Source organism: Dendrobates tinctorius, unplaced genomic scaffold (assembly GCF_039654945.1).
Source record: "Dendrobates tinctorius isolate UK_male_01 unplaced genomic scaffold, ASM3965494v1 ptg000048l, whole genome shotgun sequence".
Classification (NCBI taxonomy): domain Eukaryota; kingdom Metazoa; phylum Chordata; class Amphibia; order Anura; family Dendrobatidae; genus Dendrobates; species Dendrobates tinctorius.
In genome coordinates, this window is record NW_027361716.1 from 20,130,603 (window position 1) to 20,142,957 (window position 12,355).

General features: G+C 42.2%; 1 protein-coding gene across 2 annotated transcripts in view; it reads left to right on the top strand.

Moving 5' to 3' along the window:
• The window catches only part of TCP11L1 (t-complex 11 like 1), a 168,350-nt gene that overhangs the window by 13,805 nt on the left and 142,190 nt on the right, over positions 1 to 12,355 (top strand). The window contains exon 3 of one of the 2 annotated variants that reach the window (XR_012232402.1): positions 78 to 3,974. The exons of the other annotated variant lie outside the window; for it this stretch is intronic. The gene's annotated coding sequence lies outside the window, so the exon portion shown is untranslated. Of the gene's footprint in view, positions 1 to 77; positions 3,975 to 12,355 lie in introns of those variants that run through there. 2 annotated transcript variants of the gene reach the window in all.

Consider the following 12,355-nt stretch of genomic DNA (forward strand, 5'->3'; position numbering starts at 1 on the left):
TACTACAGTACAGATATGTATTTTTTTTTTTTTTTTAAATGGATAATACAATTATCCAAATTAATTGTATCTTTCAGCATGCCTTCCTGTATCGTTAAAGGATGTCGTTCTGGTAAAGGGCCTACAGAGGAAGGGCTTATACTTCATGTGTTCCCAAAGAATAAAGAAGCCATTATAAATTGGTTGAAAAATATGCCACAGGATTTTGGTGATGTAGATCAATTTGCAGAAACGGTGTTAGGAGGAAAAAAAACATGATCGGTTCCGTGTTTGCTCCAAACACTTTTCAGCTCAATTATATTTTTGGAGGGAGTCATAGAAAGCTGCGTAAAGGAGCCTTTCCAAATACCAAATATTTTTGAAGTTCGACCTTCTGATCCAATGCCTGTGGAAAGGCCACCATCCTAATGAAAGCAAGTAGAGGGGGGTTCAGGCTCTTCAGCATTTTGCCAATCTTGTGGTAAAAGAACCAGACCCAAACCAAATACTCGCTCTATTGCTGTGTCAGTGTGCTTCAATACTGACAAAAATGATTTTTGCTCTCAGACCAATTCAAAATGGGGATGGTATCAAAAAGTGACTCAAGTTAGAACGAGCTATATAAACAAATCGATACAAGGTGATTTCATTAGAGGATCTATCGATTAACGGAGTAGCATTAGAAATGGAAATAAGCCATGAACCACAAATCCTATCTGAATTTTTAGACTTGCCAGATTCGCAAGAAGAATCACAAGAAGGAATTTGGTATGCACCAGCAAATGTTGTGAATGAATCCGAGTTGAATACTCAGTTGGAGACAAGACCATATTCTGCACTTCTGCTTGATTATGGGTAATATCGACTCAAGCTGCTTTCTCCTAAAATAAAAAATGAAATGGATTCTTCATCTCTCCCGACAGATTATGTGGAACCATCAATGGACATAGCAAATTATTATTATGCATTTATAACATTTATATAGCGCCATCTATTCCATGGCGCTTTACATGTGAAAAGGGGGAAAATATAGACAAGTACAATAAACATGGTAAGACAAGGGACACACAAGTGCAGAAGGAGAGAGGACCCTGCCCGCGAGGGCTCACAGTCTACAGGCAAATCACCCAGTCACTTCTCGAGCAAGAGAAAGAAAGTTTGTAGTTTTTGAGAGCTGCCTTGACTTGCTAATAAATAAAATTCCTTGTCAAATATATAAATGTAAAGAAAAAATTGTGGCGATTAAAAAAAAAGTGTTGATTCATACATTACTGTGTATAATACCTGTGCCTCCCAGCATCGAATAACACTTTGGGAGAGTCAGCCAAAAATTGGTAGGATGCCAGTTGGGAATCTCATAATTTCATCGTCCGTTCTATGCTCCACTCAAAATCCAGCTTTTCTTACATTTTCTTGGACTTCTATCCATTAGCAAAATGGCTCATTTAAACAATCAAACACAATATATGTTTCCTACAGTGCAATATCATTGGGAACAGAACCAAAAAGCAATCTGGAGGAAATTGGAGATGGTCGGTGTGATGGCCCAAATGCTAAATATTGTATTTATACTATGCTTGATTTACAAACCAAAAAAATTATTGGTTTCCACCTAGAGTAGCACAGACCAGGTGGATGAGTATTAAGTGGAAATCCATTTTACATAATTTTGACAATGTCCATAATAAGGAAGGAGAAGAACTACAGAGCACTTTACCTGACAAAATAAGCCACCGCAGCCCGCCACACAATGCACTGAAGGACATAGTGTTAAATGAAAAGTTTTTGAGAGACCTGACACGGCTCTCCTACTTTTGCCATGCTTGTGTTTTGGAGATGTTTCATTTAGCAAATCTAAAACACAGAAAAACATTTTTCTTGGATGAAATGCTCGCTCAGGCACAGGTGGCTACATGGGATCACAACTATACTGTCCATTGTGTATAGGCTGTGGTGAGAGGTAAAACACTTAGAAATGAACCTTGTGGTGCCAACCACAGATTTGCTATGTTCAGCAAGGCCAGGAAACAATGTATCTGAAAAGCAGCGTATGATATCAGCAATTACGACTTTGTTTTCCACATCATGGAAGATGGACAGGTGCTTCTCGCAAAATTAGAATATCCTCAAAGAGTGAATTTATTATTTATTTCAGTTCTTCACTACAAAAAGTGTAACTCATATTATATAGAGTCATTACAGAGTGATCTATTTCAACTGTTTATTTCTGTTAATGTTAATGGCTTACAGCGAATGAAAATCCAAAAGTCATTATCTCAGTACATTAGAATAATTAACAAAACACCTGCAAAGGTTTCCTAAGCGTTTAAAAAGGTCCCTTAGTCTGTTTCAGAAGGCTCCACAATCATGGGGAAGACTGCTGGGTTGACAGATGTCCAGAAGGCAGTCATTGACACACTCCCAAAGAGGGTAAGCCAGAAAACGTCATTGGCTGTTCACAGAGTGCTGTATCCAAGCGCATTAATGGAAAGTTGAGTGGAAGGAAAAAGTGTGGTACAAAAAGGTGCACAAGCAACCGGGATAACTTCAGCCTTGAGAGGATTGTTAACAAAAGGCCATTCAAAAATTCTGGGGAGTTTCACAAGGAGTGGACTGCTGCTGGAGTCATTGCTTCAAGAGCCACCATACACAGACGTATCCAGGACTTGGGCTACAAGTGTCACATTCCTTGTGTCAAGCCACTTATGACCAATCGACAACGCCAGAAACGTCTTACCTGGCCAAGGAGAAAAAGAACTGGACTGTTGCTCAGTGGTCCAAGGTGTTTTCAGATGAAAGTAAAATTTGCATTTCATTTGGAAATCAAGTTCCCAGAGTTTGGAGGAAGAGTGGAGAGGCCACAATGCAAGCTGCTTGAGGTCTAGTGTGATGTTTCCACAATCAGTGATGGTTTGAGGAGCCATGGCATCTGCTGGTGTAGGTCCACTGTGTTTTCTCAAAACCAAAGTCAGTGCAGCCGTCTACCAGGAAATTTTAGAGCACTTCATGCTTCCCGCTGCCGATAAGCTTTTTGGAAATGGAAATCTCATTCTCCAGCAGGACTTGGCACCTGTCCACACTGCCAAAACTACCAATACCTGGTGTAAGAACAACAGTATCACTGTGCTCGATTGGCCATCAAACTCGCTTGAAATTAACCCTATAGAGAATCTATGGGGTATTGTCAAGAGGAAGATGAGTGACACCAGACCCAACAATGCAGATGAGCTGAAGGCTGCTATCAAAGCATCCTGGGCTTTCATAACACCTCAGCAGTGCCACAGGCTGATCGCCTCCATACTACGCCGCATTGATGCAGTAACTGATGCCAAAGGAGCCCCGACCAACTATTGGGTGCATTTACTGAACATACATTTCGGATTTTAAAATCCTTTTTCAAGCTGGTGTTATAACGTATTCTAATTATTGAGATAATGACTTTTGGGTTTTCATTGGCTCTAAGCCATAATCATCAACATTAACAGAAATAAACACATGAAATAGATCACTGTTTATAATGATTCTATATAATGAGTTTCACTTTTTGTATTGAAAAATTGAAGTAAGTTAACTTTTTGATGATATTCTAACTTTGTGAGAAACACCTGTACTTCTGCTGGCCACTTGTGAGAAACAGTTCTATTAACCCTCTTAGAAGAACTCTACTGGACAATACTGGCACTGTCACCAAGCCAAAAATCCTTATTTTAACATGTAATCTCCAAGAGCATTCAAAATACAAGTACAACCTGCGTGCCAAAGGCATCTCAGCCAAATCTAGGGGTCCTGATCCAGAAAAGTCAAAATGTTCAAAATAATTTTAGATATATTTTTTTTGTCTAAGGACAATTCGTCACACAGGTAGTTATAGGTGTGTGTTATCTGGTTACTATTATCTATCAACATAACAACACATTTGTTTTTTTTTATTCTGCTGAAAGGTTTTACTGCATTGTATTAAAAAAATTGTCTTCAGTAAAGTCACTTTCAATTTTTATGATCTTTTGGTGTTCCCTCTGCTCATGCAACAGTCATAAAATGCTGATCTTTGTCACCAATGGGACCTTACTTTTAGATTTTTAATTCATGTTATGTGATGAGGTGTTTGCATGTATGGCGGGTGTGTGTGTGTGAGGCATGCATGTCTAATAATAATTAACAATGCTCTCCCATCTTATGACAATTAATCAAATAAAATGGCCACTTATGTTTTGCTTTTTTGTTTTTTCCACCTCCGCCAGAGGTGTATCTAGGTTTTCTGGCACCCGGGCAAGAATTCAGTTCGCCCCCCCCCCCAGCACACATGCTGTTTGCACACTCAGTCATGTACCGACGAGCTGCTCTTTCTATTGCTCTCAATGATCAGTGAGAAGCTCATTGTCACAGGACCATAAGTATGACAATCTCAGTGAAGTGTCCATGTGATGACTACTGGAACCTGCAGAGCTGAATCCTGACATTGCAGGCTTCAGAATTCTCACAACTAATGCACTGCACACTTTTAGGATTCTCCCTTACCGATTGCAAGAGTACACGGTCATGTCAGCACAAGTATATGATCTGTATACTTCTGGCCACATTCCGACTAGATGTGCCCGGCCTTGCTCCATTCAGTTTCATTGAGTGAGGACACACATGTCTAGTCAGCATGTGACCGCACGTATGTAAATTACCGGCACAAGAAAATCCTAACAGCATTCAGTGCGCACTGTGAGAATTCAGAAGTCTGCAGTCACATAGAATGATTGCAGACTCATCACAAACCTGGACAGTCACATAGAATGACTGCAGACTCATCACATACCTGGACAACCTCTTTAATGTTCCTAACATAAATAAAAGCATGAGTATAAGTCAGTATCACAAATAACATTTGCATCCAGGTACCTTATAGATGATGTCGTCTTTGGATTCATTCTCCTTCTTTTCTTCTTGTCCAGACCCCATGATGAGTTTTCTCATTCACATCTCGTCTCTGCAGACTTCCATCTTCTCTGGTCTTCAGTAGAAAATCTGCACACGACGCCCTTAAAGATAGAAGTGTCATTATAATGCTCCTAAATACAAATATCTGCTCTACGCTGAGCTCCTGAATAAAAAATTGCCCCCCACTATATTGTCTGTGCAAAATATGACCCCCACACTGTCCCTCTTATGGTACATGCTCTTTACACTGACTTCTCATTTTCATACTGGCCCCCTATACATTGTCCTCTGTGTCCCCCCCCATAGGGCACAGTCTCTATACTGTACTCGGTCATCACACTCCACCTCCTTGGTATACTGTCCTCTCCTGGCAGCACCCTTACACTGTCTCCCCATGCTACGCCCCCACTACTCAGTGAGTGGGCACATAATAGAAACTTTTCTCCCCCCATACTGTCGCCTCACACAGTTCCCATCCCTCATGCTGTCTCCTCTAACATCCCCAATGTTCACCATACTGTCTCCTCATATATTTACCCCCTCATTTTCTATACTGCCTGCTCACACATACCCCCACTGTGTCTACACACATCCCATCACCCTAACTCCCCATACTGAGTCCACATACATTTTTCACATCGCTACTAATACTGTGTCCGCATACATTCCCCCGTTCACCACCCATACTGTCTGCACCCTTCCCCCATACTGTTTCCTCCTACATGCCCCCCACCATACTGTTTCATCATACATGCCCCCCAATCCACCATACTATTTCCTCCTACATGCCCCCCATTCTCCCTTACTGTTTCCTCCTACATGCCCCCATTCTCCCATAATGTTTCCTCATACATGCCCTGCATCTCCCCCATTTGCTCCTCATTTTGTTAACTCAAATCTCCCCACACATTAAATCCCCCCCATCCCCACACATCCCCTTATCATTCCCCCTATTCCACACACAGCCCCTCATCATCTCCCCCTAGTCCACGCACAGCCCCTCATCATCTCCCCCTAGTCCGCGCACAGCCCCTCATCATCTCCCCCTAGTCCGCGCACAGCCCCTCATCATCTCCCCCTAGTCCGCGCACAGCCCCTCATCATCTCCCCCTAGTCCGCGCACAGCCCCTCATCATCTCCCCCTAGTCCGCGCACAGCCCCTCATCATCTCCCCCTAGTCCGCGCACAGCCCCTCATCATCTCCCCCTAGTCCGCGCACAGCCCCTCATCATCTCCCCATTCCCCATGTAGCAGCTTGTCATAATCTTCCCTTTGCAGGCCCACTCAAGTAACATCAACCCCTTTACAAAATCCATCCTCAGAGTACTCACTCTGAGTCCTGGGTCCGTGGTGCAGCCCCTCAGTCCTATCCTCACACAGCTTCATGGGGTGCAGCCTGCCATTCCCTTCTTCTCTGCTCCAGCAGCCTTAGCAAAACACAGCTTCCTGCTATGGGAGCCGCACTGGACAGAAGGAGGCCCCGCCCCTTCAGTTGACATCATTGCCTCAAAAAAAAAATCACCTCCATTCTAGTCCCTGGCCCTGCTGTCATAGCTTCAACTATTCTCGCATCTTACAGATACGAGTACAATTGAACACTGGGAGCCGACGCACTGCAGCTTCTCTGTGTCGGCTGTCAGTTTGACAGCCGACACAGAACAGCTGACTCCCAGTCCAGGGGCGGCAAAATGCAGCCGCCAGGGGAGACACTGTGGACCCACTGCATTAGGTGGCCCGGCTGCCCCCCCCCCCTAGAAACGCCTCTGACCTCCGCCCTGCATTTAATTTATGGTAAGATGAACTGGCAACGTGATTCTGTAGCCACTATTACTACAATCCCAGAGTTATATTTTTATAATTTTCTTTTCTTTTACAAACACAGCAACACCTGGTTTACTATTTTCTGAGATCCATCACTCCTTTTTATTTTTCTGTGCAGCTCTTTGTTGTGGTATGAGGGCTTGCTTACAGGTTGCTAAGCTCTAGCTTTGAGTACCATTTTGAGTTGTACAGTTGTGGCCAAAAGTAATGACACCCCTGCAATTCTGTCAGACAATACTCAGTTTCTTCCTGAAAATGATTGCAAACACAAATTCTTTGGTATTATTATCTTCATTTAATTTGTCTTACATGAAAAAACACAAAAGAGAATGAAGTAAAAAGCAAAACATTGATAATTTCACACACCACTCCAAAAATGGGCCAGACAAAAGTATTGCCACCCTCAGCCTAATACTTGGTTGCACAACCTTTAGCCAAAATAACTGCGACCAACCGCTTCCGGTAACCATCAATGAGTTTCTTACAATGCTCTGCTGGACTTTTAGACCATTCTTCTTTGGCAAACTGCTCCAGGTCCCTGATATTTGAAGGGTGTCTTCTCCAAACTGCCATTTTTAGATCTCTCCACAGGTGTTCTATGGGATTCAGGTCTGGATTCATTGCTGGCCAGTGGCCATCTTAGAAGTCTCCAGTGCTTTCTCTCAAACCATTTTCTAGTGCTTTTTGAAGTGTTTTGGGTCATTGTCCTGCTGGAAGACCCATGACCTCTGAGGGAGACCCAGCTTTCTCACACTGGGCCCTACATTATGCTGCAAAATTTGTTGGTAGTCTTCAGACTTCATAATGCCATGCACACGGTCAAGCAGTCCAGTGCCAGAGGCAGCAAAGCAACCCCAAAATATCAGGGAACCTCCGCCATGTTTGACTGTAGGGACCGTGTTCTTTTCTTTGAATGCCTCTTTTTTTTTCTCCTGTAAACTCTATGTTGATGCCTTTGCCCAAAAAGCTGTACTTTTGTCTCATCTGACCAGAGAACATTCTTCCAAAACATTTTAGGATTTTTCAGGTAAGTTTTGGCAAACTCCAGCCTGGCTTTTTTATGTCTCCGGGTAAGAAGTGGGGTCTTCCTGGGTCTCCTACCATACAGTCCCTTTTCATTCAGATGCCGACGGATAGTACGGGTTGACACTGTTGTACCCTCGGACTGCAGGGCAGCTTGAACTTGTTTGGATGTTAGTCGAGGTTCTTTATCCAACATCCACACAATCTTGCGTTGAAATCTCTTGTCAATTTTTCTTTTCCGTCCACATCTAGGGAGGTTAGCCACAGTGCCATGGGCTTTAAACTTCTGGATGACACTGCGCACGTAGACACAGGAACATTCTGGTCTTTGGAGATGGACTTGTAGCCTTGAGATTGCTCATGCTTCCTCACAATTTGGTTTCTCAAGTCCTCAGACAGTTCTTTGGTCTTCTTTCTTTTCTCCATGCTCAATGTGGTACACACAAGGACACAGGACAGAGGTTGAGTCAACTTTAATCCATGTCAACTGGCTGCAAGTGTGATTTAGATATTGCCAACACCTGTTAGGTGCCACAGGTAAGCTACAGGTGCTGTTAATTACACAAATTAGAGAAGCATCACATGATTTTTCGAACAGTGCCAATACTTTTGTCCACCCTCTTTTTTTTATGTTTGGTGTGGAATTATATCCAATTTGGCTTTAGGACAATTCTTTTTGTGTTTTTTTCATTTAAGACAAATTAAATGAAGATAATAATACCAAAGAATTTGTGTTTGCAATCATTTTCAGGAAGAAACTGAGTATTATCTGACAGAATTGCAGGGGTGTCAATACTTTTGGCCACAACTGTATGTTAATTTATGGGGGAGCTGCAGGGACCTCAAAAATAGCAATTCTGACATTTGTTTTTTTTTGTTTTTTTTTCACAAAGTTTACAGGATGGGTAGGATTTATTGTATATTTTGATTAGAATTTTATGGACCTGATAATGCCAAATTTTAAATATAGCTTACATTTCATAATTTTTGGAGTGAGAAAATGGGTGGCTTAGAATTTTTGAAATTTTATTTTTTACTTGCTGTAGTAGTACGAAACTGTAGAATCTAGTTACCAGGTCATTTTTTCTTCAATGGACTTCATAAATAAAATTGTAAGTAGAATTGTATCCTACAAGACTACCTATTCTCCACCACCTCCTCCACGAGAAATACGGCTGTCTGTCTGGCTGCCACCTAACTGTAATGGTATTTGGATGGGTCTGGATGTTTTTTCCTTAGCGGTAATAAACCCTCTAGCTTTCCTCCAGGTGCCAGTGATCTTATTTGGATATATACCTCTACATCTTTAATTCATGGCTTAAATTGAGTTAATATAAAATTTGTATTTTGGTATAGGGAATCATCACTTATAGCAGTGGTCCCCAACCTTGCTTTCCTTGGGAGCCACAATCTGTTCTGAGAGATGGTCGCAAGCCACTTCCAACGCGCCAGCCTTCCCCCCCCACTGTAGTATCACCCAAGGCCCAAATTACCGGTATAATGACAGCCAAAGTTTCTCCGCATAAAACACCTTTCTATTTTCCACTTTCCAACCACCCTTGATTATATGCGGTATACTTAGTCAAAAATTCCCACTTTACCCCTATTCAGTATTTTCTCTTACCCCTATTCAGTATTTTCTCATGAGGCACTCTCCATCATCCTATGTCCAGCTCACAATGTTTCTCACTGTCAGTATATGCTGTTCTGTGCAGGGCAACTCATAAGTCACCATCTGGAGACCTTCTCTTCAAAGCTCTTTGCTAGTCTTGGTGCTGATGCACCAAGTAGGCAGATAGCGGTGAGTCACATATGGACCAGCAAACGACATGTTGGGGACCCCTGACTTATAGGATGATTATGGTAGTTACAATTGCAATCATCATTTTATACAGCACTGTGCACTTACAATTGCTCCTTTTGCCTTTCTACCCAGAATCTTTTCTCTGCTCTATGTAGAAACAGGAAGTATCTTGTCCCTGCAGAAATCATTTCCCTCTTCAGTCCATTCAGAAATGATTCCCCTCTTCAACTCCTGACTCGGCTGCTCTGCCCATCCCCCTGCCAGGGACTTTTGCAGTGACCTGTGAGTCATACATGGAAATTTGACCTCCTGTTTCTACATAGAGCTTAGATTCAGCTAGACAGTTTTTAACCCCTTTCTGCCATCTGACGTACTATCCCGTCCATAGGCCCCGGGCACCTATGCCCATGGACCGAATAGTACGTCTAGCGCGATCAGCGGCACTCACGGGGTGAGCGCCGCTGATCGCGGCCGGGTGTCGGCAAATTATCACAGCTGAAACCCGGCACTATGTGTCAGGGGTCGTCACGGACCGCCCCCGACACATTAACTCCTTGCACACTGCGATCAAACACGATCGCAGTGTATTGGGGGTTTAGGGAAGCATCGGCAGGGAGGTGGCTCCCTCCGTGCTTCCCTGAGCCCCCCGGAGCAGCACGATGTGCTGCGCTGCTCTGGGGGCCTTCTTCCCTGTAGGTCCCTGGATCCAATATGGCGGCGGGCACCTTCGGGGGCCTGCAGGGAGCCGGCTTCCTCAGTGCCTGCAAAGCGCAGGCATGAGGAAGCTTCTGCACTGCCTGTGTGAGATCACAGGTCTCTGTGACAGATCAGCGATGTGTCAGATCAGCGATCTCACACATGACAGTGATGTCCCCCTTGGGAAAGTATAATAAAGTTAAAAAAAAAAGCTAAAAATAATTTATAAAAAAAATCGCTAAATAAAAAAAAAATATTCCCTAAAATTCATTTTTTGGAAATAAAAAAAACAAAAAAACAATAGTACACATATTTAGTATAGCCGTGTCCGTAACGACCCGCCCTATAAAACTGTCCCATTAGTTAACCCCTTTAGCGAACCCCTTAAAAAATAAAAATAAAAAACAAAGCAAAAAATAATGCTTTATCATACCGCCAAATAAAAAGTGCAATAACACGCAAAAAGCCGGATATAAATAACCATGGTACCGCTGATATTGACATCTTGTCACGCAAAAAACGAGCCGCCACACAGCATCATCAGTGAAAAAATATAAAAGTTATAGCTCGCAGAAAAAAAGCGATGCAAAAATAATTATTTTTATATGAAATTGTTTTCATTGCATAAAAGCGCTAAAACATGAAAAAACGACCTAAATGAGGTATCGTTGTAACCGTACTGACCTGAAGAATAAAATCGCCTTATCAATTTTACCGCACGCAGAACGGTGTAAACGCACCCCCCCAAAAGAAATTCTTGAAATGCTGGTTTTTGCTCATTCTGCGTCCCAAAAATCGGAATAAAAAGCGATAAAAAATGTCATGTGCCCGAAAATGGTACCAATAAAAACGTCAACTCGTCGCGCAAAAAAGAAGACCTCACATGACTCGGATCAAAATATGGATAAATTATACCTCTCAAAATGTGGTGATGCAAAAACTATTTTTACAATAAAAAAAGCGTCTTTTAGCGTGCGACAGCCGCCAAACATAAAAACCTGCCATAAATAGTAAATCAAACCCCCCCATTATCACCCCCTTAGTTAGGGAAAAATAATAAAATTAAAAAAATATATTTATTTCCATTTTCCCATTAGGGTTAGGGCTAGGGTTAGGGCTGAGATTAGGGTTGGAGTTATAATTGGGGGGTTTCCACTGTTTGGGCACATCAGGTGCTCTCCAAACGCAACATGGCGTCTGATCTCAATTTCAGCCAATTTTGCGTTGAAAAAGTAAAATGGTACTCTTTCCCTTCCAAGCTCTGCCATGTGCCCAAACAGTGTGTTACCCCCACATATGGGGTATCAGTCTACTCAGGACAAATTGCAAAACAACTTTTGGGGTCCAATTTCTCCTGTTACCCTTAGGAAAATAAAAAAATTGGGGGCAAAAATATCATTTTTGTGGAAAAAATGATTTTTTAATTGTACCGCTGTACGTTATAAACTTCTGTGAAGCCCTTGTGGATTCAAACTTCTCACAACATATCTAGATAAGTTTCTTGTGGGGTCTAGTTTCCAAAATGGGGTCACTTGTGGGGGGTTTCCACTGTTTAGGTACATCAGGGGCTCTCCAAACATGACATGGTGTCCGATCTGAATTCCAGCCACTTTTGCATTGAAAAGTCAAACGGCGCTCCATTCGCCGAAACAGTGTTTCCCCCCCCCCCCCCCACATATCAGGTATCAGCGTACTCAGGACAAATTGCACAATAACTTTGGCAGTCCAATTTCTCCTGTTACCCTTGGTAAAATAAAAAAAATTGGACCTGAAATAATTTTTTTGTGAAAAAAAGTTAATGTTCATTTTTTTTTTTTTAAACATTCAAAAAATTCCTGTGAAGCACCTGAAGGGTTAATAAACTTCTTGAATGTGGTTTTGATCACCTTGAGGGGTGCAGTTTTTAGAATGGTGTCACTTTTGGGGTATTTTCTATCATATAGACCCCTCAAAGTGACTTCAAATGTGATGTGGCCCGTAAAAATAAAATGGTGTTGCAAAAATGAGAAATCGCTGGTCAAATTTTAACCCTTATAACTTCCTAACAAAAAAAAATTTTGGTTCCAAAATTGTGTTGATGTAAAGTAAACATGTGGGAAATATTAC